We start from the raw sequence: 25,469 nt of genomic DNA on the forward strand, positions 1-25,469 counted from the left end.
TTCTGGGTGATTTCAACTACCATCTAGAACGGGTTGACCTTTCTGACACCTCTTGCCTCATTGAGGCCATGCAATCTTGTGGGCTCACGCAACGTGTTTCCGGAGCCACACATCAGGCCGGGCATACTCTGGATGGCATCTTTTCAAATGACCCCCGCCTGACTACTAAGGACCCGATACATCTCTCCTGGTCTGATCATCTGGCGGTCCCTTTTCTTCTGAATTATCATAGGATTGACCCCGGCAAAAAAGGGAACCACCTAATGGAGACTGCTAGAAATTTCAGGAATATCAACAGCGACTCTTTCAAGCCCTGGGCTGCTAGCCTTGCTGTCACCGGATTAGACAATGTACAGACCGCAGTCGCCCACTTCGAACAGGTTACTACCGAGGCCCTGAATAAACTAGCCCCTGTACAATCTCGGTGCCGAGCCAGAAAGAGACCATCTGCCCCCTGGTTCTCTGACTCCCTTCGGCTCCTCAGGCAAGAAGTGAGGAGAAAGGAGAGGCTTTGGCACGCTAGTTGGGACTTCAAGAACAAGGAAGCTCATAAACTCCTTGTTAAAAAATACAAGACTGAAATTCTGCAGGCCAAACAAGAATACTATGTCACCGTGACCACCTCGCTCTCCTCTCCGAAGGAGCTTTTTAAAACAGTCGATTCCCTGGTTAAACTGCAGACCCCTGATCCTGTTACCCCTTCACAGGATCTATGTGATAAGATCGCCTCCTTCTTCCACACAAAAATCCAGGATATTCACCTGGCCCTTGAGGAACAAAAAGCTAGTCTTAGTGCATTTACATCTGGGGTAGAGATGAGTTCCACCACCACAGAAATCTCCCCTTCAAGCACGTTGGACTCTTTTCCTCCGCTGATTCTGCAAGATCTAGAACTATTACTAACTAAGACCAAGTCTGGTTCTCCCTTGGATACCTGCCCTCTGAAAGTCATAAAGCAGTGCAGGGATACTCTCCTTCCCCCGCTGCTAGAGGTAATGAATCTTGCTATTAGAGATGGTATCTTCCCCACAGAATGGAAGAAGGCGGTAGTAAAACCCCTGTTGAAGAAGGCCTCTCTGGATCCGGGGGTATTAAAGAACTTCAGGCCCATCTCCCTGCTCCCTGCCCCAGCAAAGATGCTTGAGGCTCATCTTAACAAGCATCTTGCTGGTTTTGTGGAAAGCTCAGGATGCCTAGACCCCTCCCAGCATGGATTTAGGAGAGAATTCAGCACCGAGTCAGCCCTCACCATCGTGCTCGATAAAATCCGCACGACAGTCGATGAGGGCCAGACCGCTCTCCTTGTCCTGCTCGATCTATCTGCGGCCTTCGATACCCTCTCCCCCTCAGTCCTTACATCTCGGCTGAGGGAGGTGGGGGTGAAGAACGCAGCTCTGGATCTTCTGACTTCTTTCCTTATAGGGAGGGAGCAGAGAGTCAAGCTGGGGGAGTTCCTATCTCCATCCCAACCTGTGCTATGTGGGGTCCCCCAAGGGTCGGCACTCAGCCCGACCCTCTTTAATATCTATGTTACCCCACTAGCCAAACTAATAAGATCTTTTGGGATGGAGGTAGTCTCTTATGCAGACGACACTCAAATCCTCGTCTCTCTTCCCAATTCTGATGATCTGATCGCCTCCAAGTTCAGATCTTGTATGGAGGCGGTTGGTCATTGGATGATTCAGAACTCCTTAAAACTGAATGGTGAGAAGACTGAGGTGATGGTGTTCGGGGGGAAAGAAAACATCTGGTCAGCCAATTGGTGGCCTGACTCTCTAGGAACCTGCCCTTCCCCTACAACGTCTGCCAAGAACCTCGGGGTGCTGATAGATCCTGCCCTTGACCTAGGCAGCCAGGTGAGCAGAACCGTCTCCACCTGCTGGGGTCTGATCCACACCCTACGTAGGATCAGGAAATATCTCTCCCTCGAGGCAAGAAAACAAATAGCTGTTGCTCTTATCGGCTCTCGCCTTGATTACTGCAACGCGCTGTATGCTGGGCTTAACAAAGGCCAGCTGCAGCGCCTGCAGGTAGTCCAAAACGCGACGGCTAGATTTGTTTTGGATATTCCCAGACGCTCCTCGGCCACCGCAGCCAGGAAAACACTGCATTGGCTGCCGGTTGAACACCGGATTCGGTTCAAGGTTCTATGTATGACCTACAGAGCCATTGTCAAAAACAGCGACACAGGAATCGGATCCATTATTTCCCACTATACTCCCGGAAGGAACTTGCGTTCCTCTGGAAAACAGCGTCTGACCACCCCCCGTGTACGAAGAGCCAAATGGGGTGGTAGAGCTTTCTCCACTCTTGCTCCTAAGTGGTGGAATGAACTTCCCCTAGATCTGAGATCTCTCCCTTCTTTACAGCACTTCCGCTCTGCGCTAAAAACCCTTCTTTTTCGGCAAGCATATATGTAAAGTTCCCTGGTTCTTTTCTTCCTTTTTCTGATTATTTTGCTAGGCGCCTTGATACCTGCGGGTCATTGTTCTGCGCATTATAAATTGCCTTTCATTCATTCATTCATTCGTGTAATGCCTTGCACGTTAGTAATAGTTAAATAGGGGACCTCAGTTTACTCTAGATGAGAGGGTTTCCCTATGTTAGTGCTCTGGTCCCTTGTGCTTGTGTTTATTCATTGTGGCAACATCTTCCTGAGATTCCAACTTCCTTTAAGTAGAGTTCACTTGGTTCTCGTGGTGATTGCTATTACCAGCAGCCTTTGAGTGGATTTTGTGACGCTGGTCATAATGTGCATGGACCCTGAAGCTGGGCTAATACCAGAAATGTATTATAATCGGTGTTTGATTCTAATCTGTGTTTGATTATTTTCATTTGTTTTATTAGGAGGGGTAAAGGAGCATCACCAAATAATAAATGCAATTTATATTGTCAAAGGGAGACAAAAGTCACTGCTATTATATTAACCTTTTGTGTTTTATGTGTTGTTGGATTATCCAACAGAAATCGTCATTTTGTTTTTATGTTCATTGAAGCAGATAATCCTCTGAAGAAATGAGGACTGTCACACTACCCTCTGTTGGACAGAAAGTTTCGGACATGCTCCGAGGATATAGGCCTCATAATTCTTCTGTACCCAGGTAAATTGCCTATGCAGAAGCATTTCTTTGGTGTTTAGGATTGCAGAGTATTGAAATATTTGCCTATACCGAAGACAAAAGCAAGGGATAAGGATGTTGAAGGTGACAATACATATAATATAGAGGTGAACGCATTACAAGAAAAATTGGGTTTGAAAAGGAAACTGTGCTGGAAAGGTATAGGTTATTTTTTAGATCTCGGGCAACAGTAGAACTAATACAGCAATATGTAGCAGTGTTGCATATTTATGTTGCAAGTTGTACGAGATTTACACAATGAAATCATTGCAGGTCAATCCATAAATAGAACACGTAACTTGGAGATACAGGAACATTTGTTGATCATTATGGATGCTGTGTTCGACAAAACAATTAGCGTTTCCAAACATGCTGAGCCTTTCATCAAAAGTTTAGGGTCAATAAGCGTTTAAGGACTGTAATGAACTGGTGGAGGGCGTTTATGTAGTCAGAAACGATCAGTAGTGGAGAGGAATTCAAAAGTGTTAGGCAGTGTCAATCAAAATCATGGTAATGGTTAATACAGGCATTTTAAAGGAAGAATGCACATTTGCAGGACATGCTGTGGAATTGTTGGGTTATAGGAATTCGAGTGAGGGGAAAAGTATAAAACCAAGTTGATTGGTGCTACGAGATTTGCTCCTTAACTCTAGAGGCAACAGTGTGCTGATGTAAGTTTGGTGGTTTGTGGACTACGGTTTCATATGTGTTCACCATTTTTAGGCAAAGCAATTGTTATGAAAGAGCTAATGATATGGGGTACTACATTTGAATTGAGTGGTCCGTGTGAACAAACTTTCACCATGATGATTAGAAAATAAATTGTGTTCTCATCCGTGTTAAGGCCTTCTTACACGAATGACAAACCTATGTTAGTGATAGATGCCTACGTTCAAGGGAAGGGTGTAGTGTAGTTCCTATATTCCCAATAGGCTCTGCGCATTGGAATAACATAAACGATAGTTTAGACGTAGGTCTGAGGTCGACTAGGTCTCTATTGAATATGTTAGACTTAATTATGAATGCCAGCTAGCTCAGAGGTCACTAGAAGCTTTCTCGAATTCACAAACAAGGGATTCGTTTCTGACAACCGCATAAACATGACAACTTTGCTCCCTTAGAACAAGGAGTATATCTCCAGAGTCGCGGAAACAATAGATATCTATTTTACTCAGTCAATCGTGCATGCTTAGTTTCACCAGGAGTGCAGAGAAATAGAGAGACGGGCGTTTTCAATAAAAGTGGTTATTTATTGAGCAGTCTTCTTTCTCATGCAAGAGAGGTAAATTGCCACAATTGCAATACTTGTCATTAAGTAAAGTGCGTACAGTAAAAGGAGTATTATGAAATAATACTGTAAAAGCATTGATATGGTTTCTAAGCCATAAGATACTTAAGACGGATAAAATACATACAATGATAAAAGTTGACTAAACGTACTCAACTGGTGCTTCTAAAATACGCCTACCCCGGTGTACCTTATCTAAGCCTAGTACATGGGAAGGAGTAAATAAGTTATAGTTTGAGTTTAGATAGTTTTAGCCATGAATCTGAATCAAGAATTCTCTAAGGGTCTAATCAGCTCCGTACCTTGGTTATCGAATGAAGGAGGTCTTGTTATGTTATGTTATGTTACGTCTATTTATTGTGCGCACAGATACTCCAGCCAAGGAGCGTCCTGGCGCAGAGACAAGGTAGCCCGTAACACAACAAGAGGCAAGAACAGAGACTAAGAAACAACTAAAACAAGAAGGTTTTTAAAGCCTTCCGAAAAGTCAAAAGGTCCTCCAGCAGGCGAATTTCAACGGGCAGGGAGTTCCATGCTAACGCAGCCATTACCCTAAACGAGCGGCCTCCCATGCGGCTAAGCCTGAATCTGGGAACCACCGCAAGGGCCAGACCTTGAGAGCGGAGGCAACGGGCAGGGACATAAAAAGACAGACAACTCGACAGGATTTCCGGGCCTGTACCTCTCAAGATTTTAAAAGCAAGGCACAAGACCTTAAAAAGGATGCGCTTTCTAACCGGGAGCCAGTGTAGGGAGCGAAGGACACCTGTCACTGAGCAGAATCTGGGTAAACCAACAATCGCCCTCGCCGCAGCATTCTGAACCCGTTGTAAACGGGTATCTCTCTCTCAGGACTCGATCGGCCAGAAACCCGCGAGGGTGACCGGGAAACACTGGAGCTGGATTTCTCGGCAGGAGAAAAGGAATCGTCTCTCTCAGTGCGTCAATGGGAGGGTCGGCTTCCTTCAGCACTCGTTTCAGCAGGGCGTCGGGCAAGTAGATAGCCGTTCTGCTCCAAACCACGGTGTGTTTAGCTAGGGCAGATGCTGGAATATTTATACCTGGAAGGTGCTGAGTTTGATGTAAGGTTGGACATAAGACGTCATTAAGAACTTGCAGTTCTTTCAGGACTTCAGCAGTTCTAGGACAAATCAATACAGGAGCAGGGGGGATTCCCGGGCTGCTGGAGGCTTGGTTTTCTTAAGAACGCGTTGTGCTTTCTAGGAGTCTGTGGGAGTAGCCTTGCCATATTTGGACTGCATTGGCTATGACTTAATATGGGTATGATTCTTATGCCTTTATAAGGATATGATTTGATATAACCACATAAGGGCATAAATCAGGAATATTTAAATAGGGTCCTAGATACGTTTACAACGCCCACTCCACGTATAATGTCCATCATTACTAAATACTAAGCAATATTAAACATATAACTATGCATGTGTTTTCCATCCCACCCCAAAATACATAAAATGCATTTGAAATGGTGTTTACATGAAAAATGAGTATTATACTGTACGTTTTCAAGCAGTGGTATCATTCAGATAAGGTGATTTTTAGTGCATTAAACTCTTCATTGAATGAATCACAAAATTTACATTTATGAAATGGCTCTTAATACAGAAGAGAAGGTCGAGATCATTATCACATATTTATACAAGACTGTACATGTGCTAGAGGCTAAGTCAAAATATTGTCTCTAGAGATTCTAAAAATAGAAATCTTGTTCTCTAAGAATAGTTCTACTTTTAAGCAGAGTAACATGTGCCAAAAAGTAAATATTTTGGGAACGGAAAAATAATTTCGCTTTCAGGGAAGAAAAAATAGTTCCAATGTTTTTTAGAAGTTCTGTTTATCAAAACTGAAGGCTGAATTCAGAGTTCAGGGAACGCCGTGTGCTCATGTTTTGTTTCAAAGGTTATTCTCGTTGTTAGGGGAGAACATTAACTCCGATAGACTGGCAAAGAATTCGTCTACTACAGTAGGTGAAAGTTGGACTAAGTCCGAAAAAGTAGAAATAGTGCATATGTGAGAGGCATTGCCGTCATCGGTGTCTAGATCAGCAATGGTCACAGAAGGTTGTACCTGTGTGCCGCTTTCCTCTCGTACCTCACCGCCACCTAATCGTAATGATGAGGTCTCAACGAATGCCGTCATCAAAATAGGTAGCCGCTGGGGACAACACGTTGCATGAGCGGTTACCGAACCAAGCAAAGCATCGATATCCATAGGTACTGCTGATGGTAGTGTGAGACAGACGTCCATCACGTATTCTTCTCCGCATAGCAGGCATCGTAGAACAGGTAGGATGCAATCTTGCCAGATTGGTCTGAATGAAAGAAACCAGGTAGTATTCAGATCTCTTAGCCGAGCTAAGCCGAGGACTTTAGTAATCCGGTCTCGGTATCTCATTGCTAGGATCGTTTCTTCCATTGTAGCCTGAGTTTTGTCTGTGACTTGACTTGCCATATCGGAGCAGAAGGAACAAAAATAAGATTCCTGCTATGAGTCCCAAGATGAGAGGCAGGCCGCCGAACACAGAGTGCACGAAATTCGGGAAGATGCTCAGGACTGCTTCAAAGGGTGCTAACAGTCCCGAAAAAATTGTCTTAAATACATGTGCGATGCCACTGGTATCTGACATGTTTAAGATCTGACTTAACATTTCTACGAAATGCACGGGGCAATTTGTCGATAATAATGCATGTATCTCTGCTGCTGTCCTTGCAACTTGCAGATCATACGTTTCTCTAGACGAGGGTAAAGGCACAGTTGTTTGTAAAAGAATAGACTTCATTCTGCTTAAAGTATCAATTCGAATAGAAGAGATATTCAGAGAAGGCCATATTGCTGCCTCCTTGTCTGGCTTGCTGTTTGGATACAATACTTGCATACAGCGAGTGACCCTAGAAGTAACACTCACGAGATAGGCCGTTCCTGGCACCATGCCACAACAGCTGTGGTCACTTATTATAACGTAACTGCCGTTGGAAAGTTGTCTGAAAAAAGGCTCTATCTGTGTAGCATGGGTGCCATGCAGGTGGCATGAAAGGTTATTTGATGAACCTTCGCAGGCTCCATGCAAGTTAATACCTTGACACAGAAGTGTACCGCTTAGTGAATTTTTACAGTTGTTACCACTAAGAAATACCTATTTTTTCCTTTACTATAACATTTATGTGTATAAGGTAAATTCCAGGTTGACTTGATGTATCCTTTACCTAACCTTTCATACAGGCCCGCTGGTATATGTTTTTGGCTATATTGAAACTGAAAAGTCGTTATCGGAATTGTAATAGTACCATGTATTATCCATTCAATGACAGGTCTTTTGGAGATAGTCAATGGTAATCTTTCTAGTTTTTCAATGCTCAGCACCGTATAGTCTGCTCCTTTTTGTGCCAAAGAGATTTGTTTATCTGTAAGGTTAAAGATAGAAAATAATGACGTTGTGTTGATTAGACGCCATGGCACGTAGCCTGAACGGAGGTTTTGTAACGTCCAGCCTAACTGTACAATAGAACGTAATTGGGACTGGCCATGTTGTAACATTAGCATATCCTGTTCTATTATATCAATAGCAGATGATACAATGCTGTCCAGTGAATAAATTCTGGAGGACAGCCGTTAATCCATTGTCCACTACAGACAGTGATTTTTCCAAATGAATACGATCAATTTCTCGTATTTTTTCAGCAGTTTCAATTTGCGTTACTTTCCAAGCTTCGTTGTAAGCAACGTATATACCGATGTATATGAAACGTTTTTGACGCTGTTTGCGAGGTCCCAGTAAGAAATCTCGCAAGTCAGCACCTTCTTTAAGTAAAGTCAAGTGTTGCTTAATTTCAGGTAGTGTGGATTTCTGTAGCCATTCGAGGCATAGTTTTCCTACACTGTATGTTGTTATTATCCCTGGATGTTGTCTATGGGAATATCTTGGGTCTGGCCTATTCTGTTTGAACTCCTGTGTTCTGTTCAGGAATCTATTTCGACAGTTATTAGTGTCTGTGGGCCAGATCAACCATTTTTTCAAATCAGGATTTTTTCTGTTTTGGTGTAAAATATGGGATACGTCTATCTCCACATCTGTAGTGCTATTACTATCAGGTATGGGCTTTGGAATGGACGGTTTGTTTAAGTCCTTTATCTTGGCTAGGCCAAGACAGGTTGTTTGTTGACCGTCCTGACGCTCTCAGCTGCGGTCGCTCCCCAAGCTCCCTGCTCCATTCCTGGTATCGTTGGGCTCCCTGCTCTTCTCCTGGTATCGTCTGAGCTGCGCTCTTTGCCCTCATCAGAGAAGTGTTCATCTGCTGGCTGCTGCGTAGAATCACGCTATATTGCGATAAGCTTGCCAAATTGTAGTAATAATTATACCTTCAGCGCTGTGTTGCTCTAATTCACATGTGCATTGCTTGTGTTGTGCTTTAATTATTTGTAGCGCCTGATTGAAAGATCGTAGAAGCTGCTTGATTTCGGCTTTGTGCCCCAGCCTCTCTCTAGTTTCGTTTTTGCTGACCCGGCCATTTTTGTTGTTGTTGGGCCTCGGAGACCGTCCCCTACACCTTGCACCCACCTCCCAGCTGATCCTCCCTCCAACTGATTGTATAGCCCTGCTCCCGCCCTCGGCAGCGCTGTGACCGTCCTGACGCTCTCAGCTGCGGTCGCTCCCCAAGCTCCCTGCTCCATTCCTGGTATCGTTGGGCTCCCTGCTCTTCTCCTGGTATCGTCTGAGCTGCGCTCTTTGCCCTCATCAGAGAAGTGTTCATCTGCTGGCTGCTGCGTAGAATCGCGCTATATTGCGATAAGCTTGCCAAATTGTAGTAATAATTATACCTTCAGTGCTGTGTTGCTCTAATTCACATGTGCATTGCTTGTGTTGTGCTTTAATTATTTGTAGCGCCTGATTGAAAGATCGTAGAAGCTGCTTGATTTCGGCTTTGTGCCCCAGCCTCTCTCTAGTTTCGTTTTTGCTGACCCGGCCATTTTTGTTGTTGTTGGGCCTCGGAGACCGTCCCCTACACCTCGCACCCGCCTCCCAGCTGATCCGCCCTCCCACTGATTGTATAGCCCTGCTCCCGCCCTCGGCAGCGCTGCGACCGTCCTGACGCTCTCAGCTGCGGTCGCTCCCCAAGCTCCCTGCTCCATTCCTGGTATCGTTGGGCTCCCTGCTCTTCTCCTGGTATCGTCTGAGCTGCGCTCTTTGCCCTCATCAGAGAAGTGTTCATCTGCTGGCTGCTGCGTAGAATCACGCCATATTGCGATAAGCTTGCCAAATTGTAGTAATAATTATACCTTCAGCGCTGTGTTGCTCTAATTCACATGTGCATTGCTTGTGTTGTGCTTTAACTATTTGTAGCGCCTGATTGAAAGATCGTAGAAGCTGCTTGATTACGGCTTTGTGCCCCAGCCTCTCTCTAGTTTCGTTTTTGCTGACCCGGCCATTTTTGTTGTTGTTGGGCCTCGGAGACCGTCCCCTACACCTCGCACCCGCCTCCCAGCTGATCCTCCCTCGCTCCGCCCCCTCCACCATCCTCTTATGTCAGATGCATCTGCGCGCAGCGTTCACGCGCAGTGGTCGCGCCCCGGCGCGCCGAAGGTGCACCGAAGGTGCGCCAAAGGTAAGCCCGTCTGCGCCCGTCCGCGCCTGGACCGCGCCCAGCGCCAGACCCCCTGGTTCTCGCAAAACCCACTCATCCCGCTTAACGTATGACGCCGCTTCCCTCCTTGCCCTCAACCCCGGACGCTCACCACAATGCTGCACAGCTACCCCAGGATACACCCATGGACCATTTGCCTGCCACTCCTGCAAGTTCACCTGCATCAGAACCCACACCAAATCCTCCTCCCCAAACACAGCTCTGACTCTAACTACCTGAAATGCATCCTGCTGAACACCCGCTCGGTGCACAGACACACCGCTGAACTCTGGGATCTACTCGACACTACATCGCCGGACGTCGCATTCCTTACTGAAACATGGATGAACGCCTCATCAGCACCCGACATCGCCATAGCCATCCCGAACAATTACAAGATCATTCGAAAAGAACGCACCGTCCAAACAGGAGGAGGCATCGCTATCGTCCATAAGAACACCATCCGAATCACGACCAGCTCCGACGAAAACATCGCGGCCACCGAACACCTTCACTTCCAGATTCACACTGACCCCAGGACCACACTGAGAGGCACCCTCCTCTACAGACCACCAGGAACCAGAACACAATTCAACGAAGACATCAATGACTTCATCAGCCCACATGCCCTCACTTCCAAGAACTACATCCTACTGGGAGATCTCAACTTCCACCTGGAAAAGAAAAATGACAGCAACACCACCACCCTCCTGGACAACCTGGCCAATCTCGGACTCAAACAACTTGTTGACACCCCCACCCATTTAGCCGGACACACGCTTGACCCTATCTTCACCTCCAGCAAACACATCTCCTTCGATCACACCTCAGCTCTGCATTGGACGGACCACAGCTGCGTCCACTTCAGCTACAAAAAGACCACGACTCACAACCCCCCACAACCTATTCCTCGAAGAAACTGGAATAAAATCACCACCGACCAACTCACCACATCGATTATCCAAAACCCTCCTGCCATTTTATCGGACCCAAACCAAGCCGCCACAAAACTCACACAATGGATCACCCACAGCGCTGACGAATTAGCACCCTTGAAAAACCACCAGATCAAACAAGGTAACAAAAAGGCCCCCTGGTTCAACGATGACCTCAAAAAATCCAAGAAGTTATGTCGCACCCTCGAGAAGACCTGGAGAAAAAACCCAACCACCGACAACCTGACTACCTTCAAGGACGCCACCCGCAAACACCACCAATTGATTCGATCCACTAAGAAATCAGCATTCAAGGATCGAATCGACAACAACGCCCAAAACAGCAAGGAACTATTCAACATCGTCAAAGAATTTACCAACCCCACCGCCGGCACCAACGACATCACTCCCTCCCAAGACCTCTGCGACTCTTTATCCTCTTTCTTCCACAACAAAATCGCCGACATACATAACAGCTTTGAAAACCAGCCCAATGAACAGCCCACTCCACCCACCTCCGAACCAAAACAGCACTCGCACAACCTTTTCGCCTGGAACCCAATCACCACTGAAGACACCATCCGTCTGATGAACTCCATCCACTCAGGTTCACCAACTGACCCATGCCCCCACCACATCTTTAACAAAGCAGACTCCATCATCGCACCCCATCTCCGCGATGTCATCAACTGCTCCTTCAACTCCGCTACCTTCCCAGAAAGCTGGAAACATGCCGAACTCAGTGCCCTCCTGAAGAAACCCACAGCAGACCCCTCTGAACTTAAGAACTACCGCCCCATCTCACTCCTCCCCTTCCCGGCCAAAGTCATCGAGAAAGCCGTCAATAGTCAACTCGCCGCCTTCCTTGAATCCAACAATTCACTCGACCCTTCACAATCCGGCTTTAGAGCCAAACACAGCACCGAAACCGCCCTCATCGCTGCTACAGACGACATCCGAACGCTACTGGACAACGGAGAACCAGTTGCCCTCATCCTACTTGACCTCTCCGCCGCCTTCGACACAGTCTGTCATAACACCCTCATACAACGCCTCAGCAACATCGGAATACAAGGAAAAGCTTTGGACTGGATCATCTCGTTCCTCGCCGGGAGAACCCAGAGAGTCCGCCTCCCCCCATTCGAATCAGAGGCCACCAAAGTCATCTGCGGCGTACCACAAGGATCATCACTCAGTCCCACCCTCTTCAACGTGTACATGAGTCCCCTCGCAACCATCGCGCGTCAACACAACCTCAACAACATCTCCTACGCTGACGACACCCAGCTAATCCTCTCCCTCACCAAAGACCCCAACACCGCCAAAACCAATCTACACGAAGGAATGAAAGAAGTAGCCGAATGGATGAAGAACAGCCGCCTAAAACTAAACTCGGACAAAACAGAAGTCCTCATCTTAGGATCGTCCCCCTCTGCATGGGACGACTCATGGTGGCCACCGGCTCTGGGCACAGCACCCATACCTACAGATCATGCACGGAACCTGGGCTTCATCCTAGACTCCTCCCTCTCGATGACCAGACAAGTCAACGCCGTCTCATCATCATGCTTCAACATCCTACGCATGCTCAAAACAATCTTCCGCTGGATCCCCACCGAAACAAGAAAGACAGTCACCCACGCACTAGTCACTAGCCGACTAGATTATGGAAACAGCCTTTACGCCGGAACCACAGCCAAACTACAGAAAAAACTCCAACGCATCCAAAACGCCTCAGCCAGACTTATACTGGACATCCCCAGTCAAGCTCACATATCCGGTCACCTGAAAGATCTCCACTGGCTTCCCGTCAACAAGAGAATAACGTTCCTTCTCCTCACCCACGCACACAAGGCCCTCTACGACCTAGGACCCGAATGCCTCAACATACGACTATCCTTCTACACACCCACCCGCCAACTACGTTCATCCAATCAAGCCCTCGCCGCAATTCCGCGCATCAATAGATCCACCATGGGAGGAAGATCTTTCTCCTACTTAGCGGCCAAAGCCTGGAATTCTCTCCCCACTCACCTCCGCCTTACACAGAACCACCACTCCTTCAGAAAGCAACTAAAAACCTGGCTATTCGATAAGTAATGCACACACCCTCCCCAAGCGCCTTGAGACCCTCTGGGTGAGTAGTGCGCTATACAAATTACTGAACTTGAACTTGTTGAATGGTGTCATTCAGGAATATTATCTGTTCTGGGATCATGCAGGCTCTGAATAGGGATTCTAAACCTTGTACCTGCCAGTCTTTTGTACCCCAGACTGTTTTAGTCTCAATGTTGTTTTTCCAAAATTCAAAACCAAATGTAGACATTTTTTCATAACATTTTTCAGAATAAATCAGTTTAGTATTTGTCAACATGTTTTTCATTCCTGTCTTATTCATAATTTTAAAAATAAAACGTTTCTGGATCTGAGTTATTAAACCCTGAGAAGTATGGGAATTTCTCATAAAATGTTTTCGAACTGCCTTTTGGCGGTGTTGGACAATGCTCCCATTGATTATAAGTAAAAACATTTCTAGGTTTAGCAGATTTATGCAAATAGTGATGCCCATAATGATTAAAACAATACATTTCTTCATAATCTGATGAACCTTGCAAATAATCATGGTTTGTAAATTTTGCTGACATTTCTAAATCTGACATCATATTATTAATATTTTCAAAGTCCCAATCATCAGAGAAAGTACTAGGTGTTACAAAGTCACTTAAGGAAACGTTGAACTGATGTGGATATTTCAAGAGTTCAACCGGGCCATAAATTTCGTAATCAGTTGCGTCCCATGCTATACCACCAGGTATAGGAATGGCTGTGATGTTCACTGATGACAGTTCTCTTTTTTCGATGTGAGACGATCTGTGAGGTTTCACAACCAAGTTGATGTTCTGACTTGCTGTGTCCATTGTACTCTATTTTTCATCAATCATTTTTCCCAAGCTTAAAACCAAAATGAGCCAGAGCAGGAGGAAAAGTACACCCAACACAATCCACAATTCAATCCATGGAGAAATCAGATATATTTCTTTGAGTTGATGAAAGAGTTCAGTAATTTTTTCTTTGAAAGTTTTATTTGCTGGCTTGTCCTCATGTTCACTTGGATCATCAGAAAAGTCATCGAAATTGATGAAGTAGCCAGATGCAGTTCTGTCAATTGTTGGAATAGCTTCCGGATTTTCATTAATCTTTGGATCTTCCTTTGTCATATTAGTATAGTCAGTGGCTACATCATTGTAGACAGGTGTTTCATGATGAGCTGTTGCAATTTGGGTTTCAAGAGGCACAAGTTCCATGGCTTTGTTGCATAGTCCTTTTTTATTCACTGCAGGTTTATCAAATGTGATTAGTCTCTCAGTTTGAACCTCTTGGATTGTAGCAAGGTGTGGTCTTCTGCTACTTCTTGGGAGTCCACTGGGCCTACTACTTATTATTGGCCACATGATTGTGGTTTTACCAGGTCGATTGATACAACTCTGTTCTTTTTTTTTACCAGCAATGGGCGGTAGTATTACTGATCTTGTGCCACTGATTGCCAGGACAGGTACAGCTTTTCTGTAAGAAGGCCCAAATTCCTTCTTCACCGCGATCTTTTCTCTGACCAGATCCCCAATCTTTGGAATCCAGACAGGTCTTGCTGGGACAGGTGGTTTTTCTTCAGTGGCCGTTGGCTTTAGCTTTGTGTTACTTAGACTTCTTCTTGTTTCATTTAAGTCCTGTAAAACAGCCAAACGATCTTTGATATCAAAGGTTTTTTGTTCTACCACTGAAGTCTGACAATCGAGGTCTTCGATTATCATTCTTGTACCAAACAAAAGTTCATACGGAGTGATTCCACCCAGAGAATTTCTTGGCAGATTATTAAGACTACGTTGGACACTTATTAGATGTTTGACCCACCCATCACCCGAACCTAATACCCTAGCTGTTATAGATTGCTTTATGTTTTTTTCTCTCCACTACCGCATTTCCCTCGGGATGGAATGGACTAGAGTACCGCAATGCAATGCCCAAGCTGGCCATGGCCTCCTTGTAAGCTCGAGAGCTAAACGCAGGACCCTGGCCAGAATGTAGTATGCCAATTGCGTATGTACCGATAAAGACTCACAAATCTTTTATAACAGGTCTGGCGTCAGCCGAGCGCTGGGGCCACATCCAAAAGAATCTCGTCTTAATATTTATGGGATTTTTTCTTTCCGTGTGGATGTCTGCGTGAAGATAGCCTAATGCTGTCTAATAGAGGTGTCTGGGCTGTTATCTGGTCCGGTTCACAACTGCGATCTCTGTTGCAGGTTGACAGTTCATTGCAAAGTTATAAATTTGCACGCTCATCCCGGGCCACCAGTATTGTGATTGTAATTCTATTAGAGATTTCAAGATCTCTTGGTGCCTCAGACCCATTCCCATGTGTGCTTCCTGAATCAATTAAGCCCTCCGGTTCGTGTTTGGTATTACACTGTCCCCAACTCCAGGGATTCGAGCAAAAGGAACGGAGTTCGCATCAATTATGTATGTGTTATTGAGTGGATAATTTAGAGGTAACGCCGCATGGTCGCCTTTTAATGAGGCTTTTACTGCCAGCAAGGTTTCTCCATGTATTTGTTTTTTAGAACGCTTTTTTGTAGCTACGGAAGCCGGTTGACCAGCTGTCGCGGTGGCTGTGTTAGCCAATGAATTCCCTGCAACGTGAACGCCATCACGTTGAAGACTCTGCGTATGTATCACGTGAGCCTTTTGTAGTTCTTTCTGTAAAAGAACTACGTGTTCCCAAAGTTTTTTATGCTTTATTGTAACACCTGTCTCATCTTTGTAACTGTTTTCAATCCAGGTCTGCATGAAATTATTGTAAGACTGGACGCAGTAATGCGAATCGCTCACTATTAGTGTGGGAATTCGCGATCTGCATTCTCAATCGCCATCTTCAAAGCTCGTAGTTCAGCTAGCTGAACTGTACAGTTTTTGAGTGATTAAGTTTTAGTGACCATTGGTCTGAATTTACCTATGCGCCAGCGACCTTTGACAATCGCGCATGCTGCATTGTAAACTTGTTTATCCACAACGTAGTGTTGTGCAAATCTGTCTGTGTAGATTACACAGGAGTGCTGTTCTAGAGGTAGAATTTCGATCGACAGAGGAAATTTATGGTCGTATTCTAGATGTTCTAATTTTTTCATTTTGGGGTCAAATGCGTGTATTACGTCTGTTGTAGCAAGAGAATTAACCCATTGGATCCATTTTGGATCTAATGCCATAGCATTTGGAATGCTTGGTCTTGTTACTACCTCAAGGGCTGGTACTTGTGTAATGATTATTATACGTTTACCTTGTGCGAGGGCTCTTTCTTTTGCTACAGCAGTTTGGACCGCAGTCAGAATTTTTTCAGTAGAACTGAATTTCATTTCAGCCTGTGTGTACGAGTGTGATTTATAAGCTATTGGTACCGTTTCTCCCTCATTAGAGGTCAGGTATGTGAAACCGCATCTTCCTGGGATGACTCTGATTACAAGGTTGCGTTCGTTTTCGCATGTTTGTAATTTTGTTTTAGTTAACATGTCTGTTTGTAATGATCGTAATATTTCTGTGTGTTTGAGTCCAATTAATTGGTTTGTAATCAGGTTTTATTAATTCGTAGAGAGGTTTAACCCTCACTGCGTAGTTTAGAATGTAAGTTCTTCTGAAATTCAGGAAACCTAGAATTGATTGTAAGTTTTTCCGCGTTTTTGGAGCTTGCAGTACTGCACACTTCTCTAAGAAGTTGTCTGCTAGACTTTTGCCTTCACTTGATAACTCGTATCCTAAGAATAGGACAGTGAGTTGGGCGATTCGTGACTTTTTAAAGTTGAACTTGTACCCTTCAGATGCGAACCCAAGTATTATGGTGTTCACTCTTTTCAAGTGTGTCTCCAGGTCATCGTCTGTAAGATAGATGTCATCGACATAAGATAATGCCTCATCATACATTTGTAATATTTCTGTTACTCTGGCTGATAATAATCCTGGGCTGTTCTTGAATCCCTGGGGGAGACGACAAAATTGCCACTGGGCCCCCATACTTAAGAAAGCGGTCACATACCTGCTTTCTGGTGCAATGTTTTGACAGAAGAAACCATTTGAAATATCTAATATTTTATATTTTTTGCGCACAATGTTATTCATTAGTGCTGCACTGTGTGAATTTTGTACTGCAAATGTTTTGCAACAAGAGTTTAGGTGTCTGTAATCCAAAACTAGAAGATATGAATCGTCTGGTTTGGAGACAGGAAACAAAGGATTGTTAATTTGTGAGGTGCATGTTTCAAACACCCCCTGGTATTCAAGTTGATCTAAGATCTCCCTGACTTGTTTTTTAGCTTCTTGCTTAACAGGATACTGCCTTTGTGCAGTAGGTTGATTTTTTTAACTGAATTTTATGGTGAGGAGAATCCTCAACCCATCCTACATGATTTTTATATAATGCAGGGGCTTGGGCCACTGCCCATTTTCTAGCATATGTGTATTTTTTATGAATTGGAATGTGATTTGAGATGGCAGGCATAATCATTTTTTCGCCATGTGGGCACTCCCCGACAAACTCTGGTGGCCAGTCTTTTTCTGCTAGAAGGATATCATAGCCTTTAGATAGGTTCTCCCAAAAGAGACCTCTTATTTTCCTAGTTTTATCCCCCTCTATACGTAATGTTATTTCATATAATTGATGGGGTATGCTAACTCTGGTGTCTGCAGTTTCCACCTGAATGTATTCATTCGTGTCCACTGTCTCCAGAAGATTTATCAGGATCTTGCGAGCTATGGTCACTTCTGCTGCGCTGTCTAGCATTGTCTGGGCCCATTCTCCGTTCTTGAGTTGTGTCCCAGAATCCTCGGCATGTTTTATTTTAATACTAGCTACCTTCTTTTTGGGAAATTGTATTTTTTTACTTTGATGAGCAGGTTCCTTGTCTTTGGACTTGACGTGCTCTTCTTTATGTTCTGACCATCCTCTTCTTTCCGATTTCTGTGAGGAAGTCTGAAAAGATCGAGAGGTACGTGTATCAATATCTTGATATCTGTCAGGTTTTCTCAAATTGTCCCTATTTCTCAGGTTGTATCTTTTTTCAGAGGGCTCCCTTTGTGGAGACCTGTCCCCCCGTTCTGGAGATCTATTTCTCCGTTGGGGAGACCTTCCTCTGGTCTGAAACTGTTTTTTTCTGAGGGTAATTTGTTTGTTACCCTCCCACTTCTTTTTTGGAGTAATGAGATTATTCTTAATAAAGGTTTTTTTCAGGTTTCCCACCCAAACTATCTCTACCTAGTTCTTCATATGATTTTTCAATTATTCTGGCAAGTTCAAAAGGTTGTTCTGCTATCTGTTTCTTTCAATTTTTGGCGGATCACTACAGATGCTGCTTCTCCTTTTATGTTGGCTAGTGGTATAGCCGAGACTTGCTCAAAATCTTTCAGTAATTTCATACCTAGATTTAAAGCAGGCTCTGGGCCGTATTCATTTTGAATCTGTCTTAGTACGTCTGGTATAACCGCCATAGACGGAACACCATGTGTTTTTGTGTATATTGAAGCAAAGACTGTTCCCCAAGTGTCACAGTCCTCCACATGTGGTGCGATCCCCATTGGTAGACAGATTGTCAGAATTCTGTGTTTTTCATGAGGTGTACTATCAGGGAATACAGCCTCTATTTGAGTAATTTTCTGAGCTAACCAGAACGGAATTTGGTCCCGTTTTGCGGGTAATTTGCCCATGACTGATTGTATAGTCTGTGGTGTAATTGTATTTGTGTTCCCCTGGTGAGGGGTGTGTTGTGGAATTTTTATTGCTGGTTGGACTAATTGTCTATGTATTTTAATTAATTGTTTTAGCTGAACAAAAAGCTCTTCGCTTGACATTTTGTCAATGTCAAGATGTGGTGTATAGCTGGCTAGAACCGGCCATGTGGCTCCTGGTCTACCTAGTGGACCGAGCCTGGCAATGTGATTTTGATGTTTTAGGGCGCCTTTAAACCAGAGCTCATGCTCTTGGTAAGTTAGTGGGATTTCAACGTCCTCAAAAGGGACGTGTTCCTCTGGAGATTCCTCTATTTTGTATTAGTGGAACTCGCGTGTCACAGCATTTGCTGCTGGAAAGTTTATCCAGGAATAGAATACCTCCGTCTGCCGATATTCATGGGCCTCTACAACAAATATGACTGTACCACCTCTTGGTGATGCTCCATTTTCTATAAGTTTCATAGTTATGGTTTTTCATATATTTACCGGGATGAGTATCGCATCTGGATCATTTTGTTGGAGACTTGTGTCTTCCGCTAAAAGTTGAGTTGCCAAAGCCTCTCTTTCGTCTTCACATCCCGTCATTTTGCTGACACAAAGTGTTGCAGAGCAAGTTTCAAGGAAACAAAGATTAGGTGCACAATATTTTGGAACACTGTATACTTCAACGTTGACTAAACCAAAAACTAATACATAGGAATCTCTTCCTACTAAGTTATGGCGGATATTAACCTTTTACCCACTCCAGACGTCTATTGGAGTTTTTTATGGGAAAAAGGGGTCTGTGTGAAAAGCACGACTGAGTTACTCTAGTATCTAGAGTTAATTTATCGCCTTACCAAATGTTGGGCGCCATGTAGTGTAGTTTCTATATTCCCAATAGGCTCTGCGCTTTGGAATAACATAAACGATAGTTTAGATGTAGGACTGAGGATTGACTAGGTCTCTATTGAATATGTTAGACTTGATTATGAATGCCAGCTAGGTCAGAGGTCACAAGAAGCTTTCTCAAATTCACAAGAAGGGATTAGTTTCTGACAACCGCATAAACATGACAACTTTGCTCCCTTAGAACAAGGAGTATATCTCCAGAGTCGCGGAAACAATAGATATCTATTTTACTCAGTCAATCGAGCATGCTTAGTTTCAGCAGGAGTGCAGAGAAATAGAGAGACGGGCGTTTTCAATAAAAGTGGTTATTTATTGAGCAGTCTTCTTTCTCATGCAAGAGAAGTGAATTGCCACAATTGCAATACTTGTCATAAAGTAAAGTGCGTACAGTAAAAGGAGTATTATGAAATAATACTGTAAAAGCATTTATATGGTTTCTAAGCCATAAGCTACTTAAAACGGATAAAATACATACAATGATAAAATTTGACTAAACGTACTCAACTGGTGCTTCTAAATACGCCTACCCCAGTGTACTTAACCTAAGCCTAGTACATGGGAAGGAGTAAATAAGTTATAGTTTGAGTTTAGATAGTTTTAGCCAAGAATCTGAATCAAGAATTCTCTACGGGTCTAATCAGCTCCGTACCTTGGTTATAGAATGAAGGAGGTCTTGTATCTCTCTCTCAGGACTCGATCGCCCAGAAACCCGCGAGGGTGACCGGGAAACACTGGAGCTGGATTTCTCGGCAGGAGAAAAGGCAGCGTCTCTCTCAGTGTGTCAATGGGAGGGTCGGCTTCCTTCGGCACTCGTTTCAGCAGGGCGTCGGGCAAGTAGATAGCCGTTCTGCTCCAAACCACCGTGTGTTTAGCTAGGGCAGATGCTGGTATATTTATACCTGGAAGCTGCCGAGTTTGACGTAAGGTTGGACATAAGACGTCATTAAGAACTCGCAGTTCTTTCAGGACTTCAGCAGTTCTAGGACAAATCAATACAGGAGATGGGGGGATTCCCGGGCTACTGCAGGCTTGGTTTGTTTAAGAACGCGTTGTGCTTTCTAGGAGTCTATGGGAGTAGCCTTGCCGTATTTGGACTACATTGGCTATGACTTAATATGGGTATGATTCTTATGCCTTTATAAGGATATGATTTTTTTATTTTTTTTATTTTTTTTGTCCTCATAAATGCCACCAGATAATGTCAACTCTAGATAGGCTCTCTCCAGGCCACTGACACAGACCAGCTGTTTCCTCCCTGGGGTCTATGGATAGCCAATGGAGATCACCCAGAGGTAGGTTGTTTCCTGAACCAACTCCCCTTCACGATGTAACTTGCCACTTTGGGAGGACAGGACCACTAACCTCTGGCATAATCATTGGACTCCTTGGAGGTTATCGCTCAGTCCATACATTCAGTGCACACCAGATCTTATTGGCGCTTTCTCCACCACACAACATATCTAAACGGCTAACCGCCATGATGTTTCTTAGACAGTCTACAAATCTAGGGGGGTTTACAGACTTCCACTCCCTACAGATCTCTCTCCTAGCAATAACAATAACATAAAAAATGAACTGCAGGGTACAATTTCGAATATCATGATCTAGGGGTAAACCAAAGAGAATCAATCTAGGACGAAGAGTAATTGTGGATGATACCACTTCTTCTAAGAACTCACACACCTCACTCCAGTAGCTCTTAATGGCCGGGCAATCGACAAACATATGTCTGTCATCCGCAGCTGGAGACTTACATCTTGGACAGAAGTATATTTCTGCTGACAGCTTTGATAGTTTTGCTGGAGTCCAGTAGACCCTATGTAACGTGAACAGGTGGTTTCTTCTAAGATTAGATGGTTTTATAATTTTTTGGGAGAGTGTAAAAGAGTCTGTCCAAACCTTCAGTACTTCCCCTACATTAAGGCCTCGAAAATTATCCCATAACTTGATGGTTTCAGCTCCTAGATTGTCTTTAGTACCCACAAATATATTGTACCAATGCGCAACCTCACCCTTCCATCCCCTGCCCCTATCAATAAATTCCAATAGAGAGATTTCCTTATCATTGGCCCAACGCTGCCTCCCCCACCAGGAGGACAACTGATAAAATGTAAATCTTGTGATAGAGCCCTCTGTTAAGTTCGAAAGGGATTCCCAGCTTAATAGTGCCGAATTATTACACAAGTTCCCCCATTTTGTAATACCTGCTGCTCTCAAGGCTAGAGCCAGTCGGTCTAACAGACAGTCTGGTGTGCCTGGGGAGTCCCAAATTGGTGCTTGGGAATGGTAGTAGGGTATATCAAGAATTCTACGTATTGATTGCCAGATGTTAAGTGCTGTTTTTAAGAGCTTCAGACGGACCTTTTTAAAAAAACTTCTGATCCCCGAATTTGTAGAGGAAGAACTCTAAGCCATGTGGCAAATCTAGAAGCATAGCCTGAAAAGGTCTACCATCAGATGAAGAATCTAGTTTATTTGCTAAAAGTCTAAAATTCTTGAACTGAAAGGCATAACAATAAAGAAGTAAGTCAGGAAGAGCCAACCCGCCTAGTTTCAGTCCCCATCTCAATTTCCTCCAGGCGATCCTTGGGGATTTAGTTGCCCAAATGAAGGACCCAATCCTTCCTTGGAGGTTCGCAATATCCTTTTTATTAAAATTGAGGGGGATGGAGTTAAATAAAAAGGTAATTTTCGGCAAAATAATCATCTTGACCAGATTAACTCTACCATGGATGTTAAGGGGTAGAGTATTCCATCTGGACAATAATTTCCTCACTTCTTTTACCACCATCTCCCAACTTACTTTTGGAACGTTATCTAAATTGTGGGTGAGGTAAATTCCTAAGTATCTGATTTTTGGTTTAGCTTCTGGTATCTGGGTTAAGTTGTTCCAGCTCATAATGTTGTCTTTATTGATTCTATACCCAGACACAGTACCAAAATCAGTACCAAAATCCTCAGCCAGATCGAACAACCTGGGAATAGCCTTGGCCGGGTTAGATGTGTAAAGGAGGAGGTCGTCAGCATATAATGCTGTCTTAAGCGCCAAATCCCCCATTTTAAATGGTAGGATTACTGGATCTGATCTTAAGGAACAAACAAAGGGCTCAATATAAATATCAAAGAGGAGGGGAGATAGGGGACAACCCTGCCTCGTTCCCCTTGAGATGTTAAACCAATCGGTGAGGCAACCGTTAACCAAAACTTTGGCCCGGGGACCCCTATATAATGTTACAATGCCTTTGATGAAGATATCTGGAAACCCAAACTTCGCCATAGTTTTCCATAGAAATAACCAATTCACTTGATCGAAGGCTTTTGCTGCATCGATCGCAACAATGGCAAATGGCAGTCCTCTGTCTGTTGCTATATCTATCGCTCCTAAAACTTGGAACGTAAGCTCATTAAGTTGACGGCCTGGTATAAACCCTCTCTGGTCAGGGTTGATTATAGACTTAATTATTTTTGCCAATCTAGATGCAAGTATGCCGGAGTATATTTTGAGGTCAGAATTGAGTAGGGAAATAGGTCTATATGACTCTATTTTTTTGGGGTCTTTGTTGGGCTTTGCTATCAAAGTAATAGTAGCCTCTGACCAAGAAGGTGGAGTTTGCTGCCCTAACAGAACATTTTATTAAAAAGTGTCAATAAAGGTGTTAAGACTTCTTCCAAATTATCTTTATACACCTCAGTTGGCAATCCATCCGGACCAGAGGCCTTATTCCTAGACATCTTTTTAATCTGAGCCCGTATTTCCCCTTCAGTAATCTCTCTACCTAAGAAAGCTATATCAGATTCATTCAGCTGGGGTAGCTCTCTCAGAGCCCACCACTTTTCAAGCTCCTCCGACCCACATCTATTTTCTTCATGATAAAGCTCCTCCATGAATCCTCTAGCCTCTCTCCTAATTTCTACATCCTCTGTTAGGGGCATCCCAGAATCTCTCTGAATTAGCGAGCTGATGTTATTCCTTCTCCTCTCAGCCCTAGCCTTCCATGCCAAGAGTGAGCCACACTTCTCTCCATATTCGAAATTGCGAAGCTTACTTACTTCCCACTTATCCTTGTTTACTTTGTCAGCTCGTGCCTTAAAGCCTGCCTGTAGCTGCAAAAGCTCTTTTTCAAGTAACGGTATCCTGTCCCTTTCTTCTATAACAGCTAACTGCAACTGTAATTCCTTCTTTTTAATTAAATCAAGATCCTTGGTATTTTCTTCTTTCATAAGTTTCCTTTTTAGTGCCATGTGTGAACCAAGAATACCCCTCGGATAAGATTCGAGTGTCCCAGACTATTTGTTCTGAGGCAGTACCCACATTAAATGAAATAAACTCTAATAAACTGGTTCTAATTTTAGTTTTAATCTCATCGTCAAGAAGAATTGTTCTGTCTAGGGTCCACCTATACTCTGAGGGGCTAACCTTAAAGTTGATATTTAACTCAACAACAAAGTGATCAGACAATCCTGTGGGAATATATAAAGCTGAAATAATATCAGGCAGAAAGGCTCGATCCAAAAGAAAGAGATCTATTCTGGAGTATTGTTTATACTTCTTACTATAGAAGGAGTACTCCCTAAGGTTACCATGTTTTACTCTCCAGGCATCTAGTAAGGTAAAATCCTTCATGATATTCCTCAGGGCTAAAAGGGATTTGTTTGGGGAATTATATTTAGCGTTTGAGGTACGATCAAGCTGGGAATCTAATAAAAGGTTAAAGTCACCTCCTAGAATGACTGGAGCTGGGTGCTGAATCATATACTCCTCTAATTTTCGAAGAAAGCCTGGGTTGTCTTCATTGGGACCATAGTAGACAGCAAACTGAAAAGTAAAACTTCCAATAGAGAGGACTGCCACCAGCCATCGACCAGATTGATCTGTTTCCCAATTCTGAACCTTTATTCCCCTATTTGCGCGCACTACTATAGCTACTCCTCTAGTAGAACCCCTTTGCTTGGAGTAGAGAACTTCCTGTACCCAACTAAGTTTTCCAAATACTTGGCCACACACCCCTGCTTCAAGATGAGTCTCTTGTAAGAAGTATACATGTGCCTCAGTATTTTTTTAAAATTCACATATTCTTTGTTGTTTCTTCAGGCTTCCTATACCATTTATATTCCAAGACAGGAATTTATTACTGGATACCGTACTAAGAGCCATCACATAGTGTAACCAAACCTACAGCTAATAGAGACCTCTGTTTATATTCTGTCTTACAAAATGACGACTTATGGCATATGAGGACATTTTTATGTGTTTTTTTTCCCCTCTCCCGTGTGACCCCCCCCTAACCCTCCCCCCGAGGAACCCTCCCCTTTTATCCGGCATGAACACGCCTTTAGGGGCCCCACACCCTTGAGACACCATCAATATTTGGACAATTTTCCCCTTTATTCAGTGCTAAGACTAACCCTTTATCTATATGTGTTTATTTTTTTTTTCCTCATTTTATTAAGGAGATAAGTCAGTCCCATTCCGTTATACAAACACTGGTAGTAGGTATGACTTGCATCTTAAATGTGCCTCACGAGAACAGTCCATAACAAGCCACCAAGCACTAGGCAATTAAAGAGTATAAGTGACCTACGTATGTATGTTGACTTGCATGTTAACTTCATACATTAGGTAAAATTGCAACAGGTTATAACGTTTTAATTAGCTCATTTAACCTAGTACCGGAGACTGATTGGGCCCGAAAAATACCTATTTTCTCATCTTTAAAAGCAAATCATCTACTTCCTCTTGGTGGTTGCAATTAAACATCTTATTGTTCCACATTATCTTGAGTAAGGCAGGGAACTTCATTTGGACCTGAGCTCCCAACGAACGAAG

At 43.8% G+C, this 25,469-nt stretch overlaps 1 protein-coding gene across 7 annotated transcripts in view; it reads left to right on the plus strand.

The window, feature by feature from the left end:
- ANKRD16 (ankyrin repeat domain 16) overlaps positions 1-25,469 on the plus strand; it is a 415,867-nt gene that overhangs the window by 371,382 nt on the left and 19,016 nt on the right. Inside the window, exon 8 of one of the 7 annotated variants that reach the window (XR_013607341.1) lies at positions 3,000-3,101. The exons of the other annotated variants lie outside the window; for them this stretch is intronic. The gene's annotated coding sequence lies outside the window, so the exon portion shown is untranslated. The remainder of the gene's footprint in view (positions 1-2,999; positions 3,102-25,469) is intronic. 7 annotated transcript variants of the gene reach the window in all.

Source organism: Lissotriton helveticus, chromosome 1_1, assembly GCF_964261635.1.
Source record: "Lissotriton helveticus chromosome 1_1, aLisHel1.1, whole genome shotgun sequence".
Classification (NCBI taxonomy): Eukaryota; Metazoa; Chordata; class Amphibia; order Caudata; family Salamandridae; genus Lissotriton; species Lissotriton helveticus.